Raw genomic sequence first — 15,767 nt, 5'->3', positions numbered from 1 at the left:
GGGTGGGAGACTTTAGACGACGGAGAGTATATCATATTGTTTTATTTCTTGTTTTAATGTCTTAATCCATTATATAGATCGGTTAGGAACCGATAAGCAACGATATTCCTTAAGTACAGAGTTGATTAAATACAGAGGAAAGTTATTATTTCGAGGCCCGAAACGTGAACCTAAAGGCAAACAAGTCATCAGAGCTAACGCTACTATATTGCTAGTAATTAAACACAGAATGTTCCTAAGTTAACAAATTGTCTTTTAATTGAATAATGTTACGAGTTTAACTTATTACATTTGCGAAAATGATATCACGAATGTGAAGGCATAATTTTATTACAAACAAAAAGGCCAATTAACGACTTTGTTATAGCTTCACTACCGCCAATTCCGTCGCTATTGATGTTACTTGCTAATTCGTCTGACTACGATGCCGACATTATTATCGGTACAGATGAATACTTGTATATTAATATTAAGAAATAAATCAGTATTAGCAAACATGATATTTATTCTTTTAGACTTATAAGAGAAGAAGTTGCGTGACGTAATCGTACTGCTATTGATGCAACTGCTACCACAACTATTACTACGATTACTGCTACATCTGTCACTACTATTACTACAACTACTGTTATAATAATAACAGCCGTGTATGCTACATATTGCTAAATAAAATGCATGTTATCGGTTGAATTCCAATGATGCTACATTTATGGTGAAATATAGGAAAATAAGCTTACCTTTTTCATGTTGATAGAATACGTGTCTTCCAGTCCAGATGAGGCGTGTCTTGTCTCGAATGCCATATCAATATTATTAACACACAACAATTATAAATCTTAATGCCGGGGTTAACTTAATGAATGTTTTCTAGTAATTCAGTGTTTGTCTCTTATATACGCTTACTCGTTCTATTCCAAACAAATTTAAAACAATGTCGATTGGCAGATTTTAAATACTGTAAAATAACTTATTCAGTAACTGTGAATATAAAATAGGACTTACAGTACAATAGATGACGTATTTTAATTACACCTTGATTAATGTTCACGATCTGCAAGAGGAGCGACAAACGTTCGAGGAATTTCAAGTGTCAGCAATCAGCCAATCAAATCACGACTTTCACTGAGACCCAAGCCATGGGATATTCAGATTACTGCCGACAACCCAAGCGCATACGCGTGGTAACATAACTATCTAATTTCATTTGGATATTTTGCCCTATTCTGACACCAAAGATATTTATTTATGTTTTTATTTGTATTTTTATTCGTTCGTTAGTTTCTTAGTTAGGTTGATCGTTCGTTCACTCATTATTTGTTTGCACATTCATTCATTCATTCATTCATTCATTCATTCACAGAGAGAGAGAGAGAGAGAGAGAGAAAAATCATATATTTTACTTTGTCAGTATTTACATAATGACTTTGTACGAGTCAGTGGAGGATAGGATGACTTTCTCCGATTTGCATTATGGGGAGGGAGTATGCTTCCAGACCCGGATTCATACAACACATCTTCAGTCACATGCAATTACCCACTTTACCTTGGATTATAGGTGTAGATGAAACTCGAATATTAGAAATCTCGCAAAGTATTAGTAAACTAGTGGTACTGGACATTCTTATTATTGTTGACATTGAATAGTGTTGTTGTACGTGTTATTACCATTGACGATAATGGCGAGGATGTGGAGATCGAAGATCACTTGTACATACACACTTTCAGTTTATACCTATGCATGAAAAAAGATACACTCTAACTTTGTTATGAGTAAACATATATTTTCACATCCAGTGTCTCATGGTTTATTATTTGGAATTATACTTGCACAATGCTACTTTATCTTGCATCTAACTTTACCTATTATTTCATCCACCCAGTCATAAGTATTCTAGCTAATATAGAAAGCCCTTTTATGAATCTTTTATTACATTATAATGTAGACGACAAAGAGCACTGTATGTATGTATGCATGTATGCATATTTTATATTTTCAGGAAAATGACATAGTTTGCCAAAATAAAGGTTTTGTTTCATTTTATCCATTTATAATACAATTGTCTTTTTCCCTAGTATAATTTAGTTTATTCCTGAATGTGTGGTTTATGGAAATAATATCCTTGAGGACATTTGGTATTATTATGCAGAAATACACCAGGTTTTGTTAAGTTTTTGTGTCTGAGATTCAAACAAACTGCATAGCTGAATGTTCTGATGGTATCACAGTTTCTTTAAACAGGCGGAATCAGGTAAGAAAATTGGCTCTAACTTCATGTGCCGATCCCTGTGTGAGAATAAAATGAGTTTCTTCATTTATTGCATGCTCTTTTTATTTCTGTCAAATATTTAATATTGGAGCTAACAGGACTTCCAAAATGCTCGGTTTCATTTAAATTAGCTGTCGTATGATTGTCTATTTTGCACTTAAGCTTCTCCTATTGTTTTCTTTGAACAGTATTTATTTAAGAAATTATTTCATGTATAATTTGTAACTATACAGTCTACATTTCGATTCAGTAAAATGATGACGGCTTGTTGAAAAACTGTTTACCCTATTACAAAGACTATTGGTTACATGTTCTGGATGAAAACTAATATGCAACTTTTACTAACCTTGAAGCTTAAGTTCCATTTTAGGAAGCATCTGTTACATATATTTTGCATTGTTTGAAAATGGACCGGCGCATTTACAAATAGAGTTATATCATCGGCAAGCGCCATTATCACAGATGAAGTGGAATAATAATGCTCATAACACACCTCCAAGCAGAATGCACAGTTTTATAGGAAACGGTTCGACCTTTGATTCATTCATCAGGGCTAAGGTTTGTACATGTGAGTGCAATTTGTATTACATGTAAAATATTTCCTTGAATGCCCAGATTTCTGAGTTTTAGGAAAAGGGTAGATCAGAGTCCAAGTTGTATAATGCGTGGGCAAATCAGGATCCATCCGGAGTCTACGGTTTGACGGTGGATTTTAACTTATATCTTATACATACGTGTGTGTGTGTGTGTGTGTGTGTTTCGTTCACGAATTATAACAAGGCTTTAACTATGTGAGGCATATCGCTACAATATTTGCAGTGTGGCAGTTTAGAGTGAAGCCTAGCACTGGCGCATCACGTCGCTGACATGTGTAATCATTCCCCACCTAGTCACATTATCCTAACAGTAACACAAGCCTACTACTAAACACGTGATTCTTGGCGTCATGTGACTCAGCTGCTAGTACTTTTTTATAAGTCGGGATATGACTATGCCGGGTTCGAACCTTTGACCTACTGCACATCTGAGGCGGACGTTCTAACCACTTTGGCTACCCGAGCAGTCCATTATACATACGTATAAATACAGTCACCAACCTAAGTTAAATCTTATTTATCGTGTCTAATTTCTCCCGAGATGTTTTAATGCAACTGTTGCAAGTCAGATAACAAAAATGAAATGGTTCAAGTAACCAACTTCTCATAAGACAGAACTAAATCAGGATATTGGCTTCAATGAATAAGAGGAAACTGTACAATGCTTGTGCTGGATAGCGGTGTGGGATCGAGTGGCTTTAGTAATCATAATGCAGATTTCATGTAAGTTGAGAACACACTGTTTTTTATTAGAACGAACAGATGATAATAATGACTCTTTAGCTTTATTGTATTCGGAGCTTTATGGAATATGCTTACTGAGCGAGGAAAAGACTAGGTTTCACAAAGGGAAACAACTCTGTCATGTAGACACAGTAAGGACTCAATAACTGATGAATTCATGAACACGTTGAACAGAATTACATGACTGTTTGATCTAGGTTTTTAACATAGCTTTAATAATTTTTCAGTCATACAGCTACGATGTCTACATTGTGACATTTTATAGTGATGCCTAGTACTGGGACATCAAGCAACAGACATGTAGCATGATGCGACACCCAGTCACATTATTCTGACAACAGGCCGACCAGTCCTAACACTAACCTCTTAATGCGCCAAGCGAGGCATCTGTTTGTACCATTTTATAAGTCTTTGGTATATCTCGGCCGGGGTTCGATCCCTCAACCTGTCTCATCAGAGGCGGACGCGCTAACGAAAAGGCCATCGGAGCGGTCGTTATCTTGAATATGTATGCGAGATAAATTTACAAAGGTGACTTTATGCACTGTATAATCACATTGAACATGACAGAGCTTGGGGCCGCCAAAAAACAGTAGGGTACTTTTCCTAGGGATAACTTCTTTACTTCAAATGAATTGTTCTCGTTTCAGGGTTATATTTAATTTATCTAGGTACTTTCCATGATACCTTTAGTGTGGACAATGTAAGACCGCACATTATGACTAAAATAGCGGTCTTATGAGGTGATCACCTGCACCCCCAGCCCACCAACCCCAATCCAAAAGTTAGAGGGTTTAATAACAACGTTACCCATGTTGATCCGTGTTTGAGTATATTAGAAAAAAATCAAAAATAATTTAGACTATAATATGTTGCCCCACCTTCCATACCTGGGTGTATATTATAGTTTAAAATAGACACGTACTCCCCTCCTCATGCATTACAGATAATGTCTGGATACCTCATCTATTTTGAAAATGTCTAACGATCAATGGGAATGATCGGTTTATTAGCCCTTTTCTGTGCTTGTAACACTTGTTGTATTTGCCATATTTGTCGACATCATCACTGAAACTTATTAAGATAAAATCTGTAAGGAATGAAATTAGTGATCAATAGTATAAAGAAAGTAAATAAGCTATCATACGAATAAGCCACAAAAAAAAAAAAAAAAAAAAAAACATGTTTGATTTCCTCTAAACATTTTTGGTGGTAATATTTCAGGTTTTATCCTAATTCCACAATATGAAATTAAGGGTTGGAATTATTGTCATTTTGCATATCGTTACTTTCACCCTTTCTTTGCTTGAGCGACATTGTAATTGAAGTAATTATTGACACCTTTTTGACTGTGGCTTAACATCAAACAATGCCAGCCTACAAGCAACACTCGTACATTTTAATGACCACACCATGTACCCGACGTAGCAAAACATTTGCAATCGGCTGAAATAAGTCCTTCCTATTTAATTCAACTTCAAAGGAAAATATTTTGTGATTACTTCTTACCGAACGGACCGTGAGTTTTGTTTATTCCCATTCACGTTCCAAAAGATTCATATGTATGTATGTATATATGTATGGATGTATGTATGTATGTATGTATGGATGGATGGATGGATGGACAGATTGATGGATAGATGGACGGATGTATGTATGTATGTATGGATGGATGGATGGATGTATGTATGGATGGATGGATGGATGGATGTATGCATCTATGTATGTATGTATGTATGTATGTATATATGCATGTATGTATGTATTTATGTATGTATGTATGTATGTATGTATGTATGTCTGTATCTATGTATGTATTTATGGATGGATGGATGAAAGGATGTATGTATGTATGTATTTGTGGATGTATGTTATGTATGTATCTTTTAAATATGACTTAAACATATTTCATTCAATGTCCCATGTACTAGGCATAATATTGGTGTGTGTGCGTGCGTGCTTACGTACGTACGTGTGTATGTATGTATGTATTTATGGATGGATGGATGGAAGGATGTATGTATTTATGTATGTATGGATGGATGGATGTATCCTTTAAATCTGACTTAAACATATTTCATTCAGTGTCCCATGTACTAGCCATAATATTGGTGTGTGTGCGTGCGTGCTTACGTACGTACGTGTATGTATGTATGTATGTATGTATGTATGAATTGTAATACCTAACTCAACAAACCAAAATACTTGGTACTATTAAAAACTACAGTCCTCTTCCAATAGTAATCATTAATTATATCGCCATCGGCATCTCTTGTAATAATAATAAGAATAATAATGAGAATTTTGTATAGCCCCTAATCTTTAGAAGCTTTAAGCGCTTTACAACATTAGAAAATACCCTTAACATAAAAAAAAAACATATATAATGATATGATTACAAAATCAAATACCATGCAATTAGAAAATATAAACAACATGCTGGGAATATTTAAGGTAGGAACCATTAATAGGTCTTTAAGTTTGTTCTTGCAGTCGAAATACGTAAGTTTTGATAGCACCCTTGAATGAGATCACTGTGTGTTTGTGTCTAAGTAGTTGGCAATTCATTCCACGGTGCTGGGCCCTGGTATGGAAAAGAACGCTGACCATATGACTTTGTTTTCATAGTGGGAATAATGAGTCTTCAATTGTCAGAAGATAACAGTAAGTATCTTGCTGGTGTGTACGCACGGGTGAGGTCGGATAGGTATGTTGGACTGGAGTGCGACAGTGAAACGTAGCACAGAGAACAAATTTTGTGTTTGATTCTGGATCGAATGGATAGCCAGTATAGGGTACAGAGCGGCGGGCAGGTGTGCTCCGATCGTGGTATAATCTGATCAGCTGTGTTTTGAACGTTTTGAAGTTTATGGAGCATATATTGAGATGAACCAGACAGAATTGAGTTACAATAGTCCAGTCTCGAAAGTATTAATGTACGCACAAGTGTTTTAGTGGCATCAACTGAACGATATTTGCGAAAGAAACTGATGCTTCTCAGCTCAAGATATGCAGCCTTGCATATGTTTATGATATGTTGGTCCAATGTGACAGTACTATCCAGAGTAACACCTATTTTTTTGTACTGATTGTGTGTATTTATTATTGCCAGTGTCTTGCCAGTGCCAAGGTATCTTAGGACATACGATATATATATATCTAAAAGTTTCGAGAGTGTCTGCACGTTCTAGTACCGTAGGGATTTTAATATACATCCTCGTAATAAAATATATATATTTATAAGTATATAGTCTTTAGAGTAATTCTCCTTAGGCAAGTGCTTTGAGTAATGCTACATTACTCCCTTATATAGATATAACCTAACTTTGCCAGTGCCAAGGTATCTTAGGACATACGATATATATATCTAAAAGTTTCGAGAGTGTCTGCACGTTCTAGTACCGTATATGAACGGCAACCGAAACATCATTTTTTGGTGATGTGGAGGTGGCCGTGGTAGTATGGGCGCTGGAAAGTGCAGGCAGGCGATAGTTGTCTTATCTCGCATTCAGAGGTCCTAGGTTCGATACCAAGCAGAAACCCAGTATGGAGCGAATTATTGATATGCTTGTTTAGCGGTAAGGTTGGAATAGTTCTAGTACTATTAGTGGTAATTAATGTCCTTATATTCGTCAACCATAGGGATTTTAATATACATCCTCGTAATAAAATATATATATTTATAAGTATATAGTCTTTAGAGTAATTCTCCTTAGGCCAGTGCTTGGAGTAATGCTACATTACTCCCTTATATAGATATAACCTATTTTTTTGTACTGATTGTGTGTATTATTGTTGGTGTTGCTGATATTTATTGTTTGAGGTACAGGATGTGAATGAGAAAATCTTTGTGTTGTGATCAGAATGGTCTCATTTTTATCATCATTCATCTGCAGCATGTTACATTTCATCCATTTCACATCAGAAATGCACCTGTCTACATCATGGATGGTAGCATCAACTTCAGTTGGGTGGCTAGATTTGTATATTTGGGTGTCATCAGCGTACAATTGGTGAGACACTGTATGATGATCTGTGACACTTCAGAGCGACTGAGTATATAGAATGAAGAGAACAGGTCCAAGAACAGACCCCTGTGGAACACCACAACATATATAAACATGTACTCTTCGCTTTATACTAAGTTTGAGTATACAACCTTGCTCTGGTCCTCGTAATGTCGTGCTGTTGTCATAAGTGTTAATGAATTTGTCATGGAATTCATTTCAAGACATCAACAGTTCTACAAGCCCTGGGATGTCAACATTAAGTGGAAAGAGGTTCGCATGTTAGCAGCTATTGTGCCATACTCATTTTCATGTTGGACCATTCGTGTGTCTTCTTGTGATTTCTCACGAATAGTTCAGGAAATGAATTATCTTGCCTTCCATGGTTTTAGAATATCAAAGCCAGAGATAGGTCATTAGTCCATAAATTAGTGACTTCAACCATCCGGTGGAGTTTTATTGCCGAAACAGCATAAATGTAGGATAGTGATGATATCAATGTACCGAGCCGAAGAATCACATTTCCCTTGTCAGAATTTTGTTGAACAATAAGTTGGAACTTATGTTACTGTTCATTATTGTAAGTTCTTGGTTATGTAGAACTTATGTTACTTTCATGTGCGAATTAGTATTCATTTGATAGGGACACTTTCTAAGCATATTACAACTCATTGCATCAGCAGTACGTTGTATTTTCGCTCGATTCGCATCGAAATTCACTTGTCCGTTTCTTTTAGTTCTACTTAATCATAGGCATGACTATATCAATAAGATGAAAAGTAAAAATGTACACCACGGACATTGATTGGACAACTTAATTCTGTCAAAATGTTGTGTGCAGATGTATTTGTCCATGCTGTTTGAACAATTGCCTCGGTTACCGTCATGACTAACCGTGAGAAAGATAAACATTGATTGGCTAACTAAGGTCATGTGACGTGAATAGGGGTCTATAAATACGAGTGCAGACAATCACTGGCAGAGAGCTGGCAGAGCGGCAAAGCAGGAAGATCTAGGTAGAAATGAACACCGCACCATGATCACTCATATAAGACATTAGTTTTATTTATTTATTTTTTTCTCAAAGTTTTAATGCACCGTCTTCATAACAAAATTAAAAAAATATAAAAGGAAATCAGAGTAGGAGGGATGCGAGAAGAATTCTGTAACACACCCAATAAAAAAGGATATCGCCGCCAATGCGGAATGCAACCCTCATCTCATCCCCCAATTCGGACCAGAATTTCTGGTCTCCAATATACAGATATCCAAAAATTTTAAAAACTTAAAAATTATAAAAATAATTAAACAAATTGGAAAAAATACCGGGGAAATAAAAAACACTGCCGTCCTAACATAAAATCTATAGGAAAACATACAATATAGCATAACATTTTAATATACACGAAACATAGGCGACCTCTGGCAAAGGTTACTGAGAAAAAAACAAAGGGGGAAAGGAGTTTTCCGACTAGGAACAAAACGTATGTCGGAGGAATCACCCCTTAGTTAATACTAGAGAAAAAAATTAAATACCCCACTCTCAATTTCTAAATAAACAAAATTTGAACTAAATTCTTTTTATAAAAGATAACAAACTTACTCACTTTCGAGTAATACAAATGCACATAAAAACACTTCTTTTTTAAAAATATGTGGGTGGTGTCTGTCTGGTGCCCACCACCACCACAGAAAGAATTTCGACCATATATTCTAAAACCATCATATATATATATATATATATATATATATATATATATATATATATATATATATATATATATATATATATATATTATTATAACCGATATTAACTTTGCCACTTTAAAATCCTAAATCTGAGTCAAATTGTGATGAGAAATTTTAAATAGATTTGTTACATAATTGCAATTGAATTTAAATACTTTATAATTATTAAGTATTTGTTTATAATGCCGCTTCTCTCTCCCACCACACATTTTAAGTACACTAGTACTAAAATTATTTTTTTATTGAGATCACGCTTCTATGCCAGAATGTGTTACAGTCCATATAATAAATTTAGCTGTTAATACACGCATGAATTTAATAATATAATTAATTTCACTATAATATGGTGTATTGTAACGTTGTCTTTTGGCACTTAGACAAACAAGCCTGCTCTATATTTTCAGACATTTACTGTTATGACAGACACTGTGTTTATGTAAAGTCACTATCCGCGATTGACAAGAATCTTGTATCTCACCTTTAAATCTTGAAAAAGAAGTATTTTAAGTCTTGAACTCTGGTCTTTTCGTCTTTTCGATATATAACACACTGGGTGTTACAGTATGTATGTATGTATGTATGTATGTATGTATGTATGTATCCTTTAAATATGACTTTCATTCAGTGTCCCATGTACTAGCCATAATATTGGTGAGCATATAAACGTTTGAGTATGTGAAGATTTTCTATCGGGTATTCCATCTGTGTATATTTTCGTCGGATTGAATATACTTGAATATACTGTATTTTCTTATTTCACCAAACAGTCTTAAGTGATGATATCTCTCATTTCCTTGTTAAACAGGCTACGCAATGCTGCGAATCATGACATTTTTCTTCATTGGTAGTGTAACCAGATTTCTCTTTACCAGAGGCGCCCGCATAAATATTTTCGGAAGGGGTGGATGCATACATGTAGTGCTTAGACATAATGTTGTACGCACGTAAAACAAATCATGTTTAGAGGTGACATCATGGAATGTGGCAAGTGCATCCACTTGTCCCTATGTCCAAGCCTCCATGCTCTCCCCACGACGATAAAAGGTCTGTGTTTATTAATAATTTTCAAATCATTCAAAGTAGAGAGAACGTTGCAAATTAAATTAATTGTTATTCATCGAAGTTATTGTCAAAATTCAATATATGTAATCAGCTTAATAATTACACTGAATAAATATCAATAATTCGCTCAATAATTTCGATTTATGTTAACCTCTTTTATTATCCATTTGGTGTTATATGTTCATTCTTTTATGTGCCATTAGTCACACAGCCTTTATTCATCCATTTGGTATCAGATGTTAATTCTTGCATGTTGAAAATAACCCAATAACATGTTATCACCCACTTTGTGTTAAATGTTGATTCTGTGTGTGTGTAAACTAGTCTCTTGGTCCTTTTGTGTCACTACCATCCCAAAGTTTTTACTATCACATATATTTAAATTCTGCCCTTATATCGATATTTCCCTAGATTTAACTTTATAAAACAACCGAATCAATTTAACATTAAAACAATTGTTTTTGTAACAATTATTATGAGGTCATTACTATGGTCATCTTTATAAATTCACGGGACTCAAAGGTATTATTCATGAGCCATGCTATATAGTCTTATCGGAGATGGTCTGACAGTACGTACGCTATGCAATGCCTATGCATTTCGCCAGATGATCAGCTTCTCGTTATTTTTTTAAAGGAACACATGATGAACAGTAAAAATATGTACATTATTCATGATGTCCAAGATCTCATCTTCCATGAATAGAAGAGATCATAATAATAACTTAGAACCCCTTCATTTACAGCTCTCCATAGACGCTCAATGCGCCGGTTAAGCGTACCGTTGCCTGTAATCATATTTTTTTTTTGTTGTTGAGTTTAATTATAGTGGCGTGCGCACAATTGTGCATGTGCCACTTTTTTCTGACTGCACCGCAGTCTGCTAGTTGTTCCTGGGGAAGGGGATGGTGCCACCTCCCCAGGCTTTTATGGATTCAAGGAACCCTGATAGTTTGGCCTCAATCTGTGGGTCCATATAGGTCCCAACAGTTGAATGGTTGGCTGTCTTTAGTGGGAAGGAGAGCTCGGGAACGGTCCTGCTTGCTTTACATCGCTAGTTTCTTGTTGCATTTCCCTGGTGTTTTTTTCGATTTTTTTTTTTCGATTTTTTTTTTTTTTCTTCTTCAAAATGTTCTAAAAGGAGGGGGGATGTTCTATGCTGTGTATAGAGGTTCTTAGTAGAAATCATGTATGAAGAGAGATTTTCAAGGTTATTATGGTATTACTAGTCGAGGTGTTTAGGGTGTGCTTCCTACGTTATGTTATTTATAAGTTTTTAGATATTACCTCTTTAAGTTATTTATTAATTAATGTTTTTAGAGATTGAATGCTATTTATACTTTATTTAGCAAGAGACCGGAGTCATAGCCGATTACACGGTTCGTTAAGGACATCTAGGACCGGAATCCTAGCTGATTACTCGGTTCGTTAAGGACATCTAGGACATCCAATTTTGCGGTTTCCTTAGTTTTTTATAGGTGCTTCGTAAGTGAATTATTTATTAATACTTTTATAAAATTGAATGATATGTTATGGGTTTTTATGTGGTGGCTTCTAAATTTATTTAGCTAGTTACTGGGTCTTTTGGTTTTGTGGGGATAGTAATTATATTTTGTCCTAAGTCCTGCTGAGTCTATGATTTGATTTATATTTTTATATGCTGATTGTTTATTTTTTATAAAAGTCCATAAGTAACTCTGGGTATGTGTGTGGTGATCCAATCTCTTCTTGGTTTTTGATAAATATTTTCCGAGCGGGTTGATATTTTTGGGATATATTGAATACGTGGTGTAATCATATTATAACGATTTGGTCTACGGGCTCTAATCATGTAGTTAGTATTTTAGTGTTTTCCATGCCTCTGTCAGACCTAACCCTTAACGGTAACTCCTGCATACCACTTAGAATCAGTTTAAGAGAGTCTCAACTTTGTTATCTGTGCATTCAAGGAAGGTGATGAAGCGACTGAAACCACCAATGCCTCCAACAGTGACAAAGTACCATCTAATCAACTTAAGATTAGTGTCTACATGCTATAAATGATTAGGGTCAGCTACGTTATACACTCTGCGATACAGTCGCCTTCTGCTTCTTCTTTGGATGCCAGTTTCATCCAAATGATGTAAACTGTCTCTAATTTGAAATGGATATTACAATGTACCCGCTCCGTATACCAAAATTATTGACAAAGATAGTAAGACTAATGCAACAAAGGACAGTGATATTTCTTTAAACCAATTATTTATTAACTATGGTTGAGACAATTATTTACATTGACCCCACATTGTACGCCAAAGGCAATTGGAAAGTAGACTGCCATATGGGAAAATAGTATTGCAAAAGCCTTTGTAGAAATGCTTCAGCATCGTGATTACAGTCATTCCTAAGAAACATCAATACAATGGGAACACAACCCGCAAGTGTTGTTTTTGTGTGTGTTAACTTTTTGATATTAGCAATGCTTTTGAGAACCATATTTAAAGCAATATAAAGTACGTTTCTTGACAAGTACAGTTTAACCCTTTCCGTTTAAATTGCCTGTACAGTAATTACTTACTTTTATCATCACTGCATCTATAGTGGATGATAGAAAAGGGCCCGTCAGTTTGTAAATCTGTGTATCCATGTCTGCTGGGCAAAGCTCAAAGAATCAGGGTTTATGGGTAAACAGATATTCAGACCTGAAATATCTGATTGCTGAATAGTGTCAACTATATGCATAAGAAGATATCATCCGTGATGCAATGCAAAATTTCACTCGAAAAATTGATGGTTAGAAAACCTTATATTATTATTTGATTTTTAAGAATATAAATATTTGATATTCATATGATTCGTCGTCCATTGAGTAGTGAGTCTATTTGCTATAAATTACGTTGTTGCCATATTTGAAAATCTAGTTGCCTATGATATTAGTATTGCAGCTTGGTTGTCATCTGAAGATTGTCGTAATGATCACCAATTATTTTCCAATACTATTCAAGAGAGTTATGGCCCTTGATGATTGAAAGCTGTAATGAACAACATTGTACATTGTGTCCGATTATCTCTTGAGATCAAACTAGGCTAATAGTTTAAAAATGTTTTCAGATTTTGTACATGTTATGTTCGTCGTCTCAAGAATTCGTTATACTACAATGCTTTTTCACAAGAGCGTCAGACATTTTTAACTTAGTCACGGAGAACAAGTTCAATTTATCTTGAAATCAAAGCAGACATTATTAAAGAATAAATGCAAAGAATAAAGCATACGATGAACACTATAACAGTGTTAAATTGTAAAATATTGCTGTTTTTATAAGTAAGATCGTAAGTGGTATTTTTCAACTATTTATTTCAACTAATTGTGCATTGTGTCCCTAGGTCGTAAATGATCAGAAAATGCTAATATCTGTTAAAGCTGTCGTCTGAAACTGTCGAGCTAATCCAAAATAGCTCATTGTGAAATTGTATAGATCTTACCATCTAAAGTTGTCACATAAAATGACATATCTGGAATTAACCAAGATTGCCCACCACGATATATTAGAGACATCTACATTTAAGATGGTACAGTCAAACAGGTGTATAAAGGTAAGTTTTAAAAACAAGACAGGCCCAAAACTTCCCTTTCAAATTGGTGTCCTTTGTAGACAGGACTGACACTGATGGTGTATTTTCGTATACTATATGCCTGTTTACGTATTTATTAATATTTAATTAATATGATACCTTTACAAAGATAGACCGAAAGATTTTTTAATAAGAATATGTCCAACTAGGGTGTAATGCTGAACGATGGTATGCTATAATTAACAAAAGAAACCTTCAATATCTTCCTGTCAAAGATTCTTTACGGTTACCAAAACATTCTTTTACTATAAATTATTATTTAATTTTGTTTAATTATCACATTCATACATTTGAAAGTAACAATTTTAATCAAATTGGTTTTGCATGAAAAATACTTCCTAAGAAGAATGTAATTTTGTTTGGTCCAACAATTGGGTATGGTAGTTTGCGCTATGAGATAGAGGCCTGACAAATGAGATCATTTGAAAATATTCAGATTTAATTCTTATTTTAAATTATAATATATTGGCATCTCGAGAGCAGTTACACGAACGCTTTATACCTAAAAAGTATTACGTGGCGGCCTTTCTTTATATTCAGGTGCAAAATACAATACAATACACATTATATTCCATAGCGTCGTTTTCATGATTGCAATTAAAAGACATAATGATTTCAAACATTTAATGACAGAAACAGAAACCGATTTGCAGATGCCAACACGCTTCTCTCTCGCTTCTTCAATCCGATGTATTTCGTATGGAAATATCAAATATAAATGCAGTCCATAATCACGAAATTTCCTAGATTCAAAACAAAATACCAAAATCTATTCATTCCAGATCAAATGGAAAAGTTCTTGCCGTGCGCATTCATTCACAATATGAATCGGAATTTCAATTTTAAGTAGATCAAAACGCCATTTTCTTTCGACGATCATGTCTAGCATGCGACTAAGTTCAAATTTATTTAGGCGAAGTTACGTGCGCATTAATAACGTTGTTGTGTAATGATGATTCTGCGCTGGTGTATTTAGTTTGGAATACTGCATACATTCATTTCCTTTGTTTCTTGAAGTGTATTTTGTTAATATAAATAATATTTAGAATTGAATAAAATGAGCATATAATAAAATGGTTACTACGTTTGCATGGGCAAATATGAACTTGTTTTGTCGGATGGATATACTGCACTCCAAAGGTCGTGCAGTATTTCCATTCGAAAAACGCGTTTATATTTTCCCATCCAAATTCATTAACCTATAAAAAATCCCGCCCCACCAAGAGTTGTCTTTTCACGACAATTCACGGACAAGAGAAATTCCAGTCAAAAAGGTGGTGGGCAACTTTGGGGACAATGGGACTGTAATATGGGAAGTACAGGAACATTACTTTGGGTAAAATGGGACCTTAACATGGAGGCCCTTCGCGCCTCTTATTCTGACGCCATGGCCCTGGGAGCCATTTACCATCCCATAGATAGATAGATAGATAAATAGATAGATGCAAGCTCATGTAAGATAAGAAATTAGATATGTAAACAACAAGTCTAGTTTTGCTAACTAATTCTTTATTAAAATATAACAGTTACGTGCCATTATTTTATTTTCTGTTACTAATGTTCAAATTTATTTATTTTTCTATATATTTATGTATCTTGATATTTATCAGTTATGTATGTCCTTATGTATTCATGTATTTATTTATATATACATATTTTTATTTTTTATTTATTTATATTATTTATTATTTATTTAAATATTTATTCTTTTATTTCTTATGTTTATTTTAT

At 34.5% G+C, this 15,767-nt stretch overlaps 1 pseudogene; it reads right to left on the bottom strand.

The window, feature by feature from the left end:
• Positions 1-11,055: 11,055 nt before the first annotated feature.
• On the bottom strand, positions 11,056-12,559 carry LOC149769146 (uncharacterized; annotated as a pseudogene).
• Between the last annotated feature and the right edge of the window lie 3,208 nt (positions 12,560-15,767).

The sequence above is a fragment of the Sinohyriopsis cumingii genome, unplaced genomic scaffold, assembly GCF_028554795.1.
Source record: "Sinohyriopsis cumingii isolate HCF-2022 unplaced genomic scaffold, ASM2855479v2 utg004484l, whole genome shotgun sequence".
In the NCBI taxonomy this organism is placed as follows: Eukaryota; Metazoa; Mollusca; class Bivalvia; order Unionida; family Unionidae; genus Sinohyriopsis; species Sinohyriopsis cumingii.
Note: the sequence above shows the minus strand (reverse complement) of the source record. Positions and strands in the feature narration are given on the sequence as shown.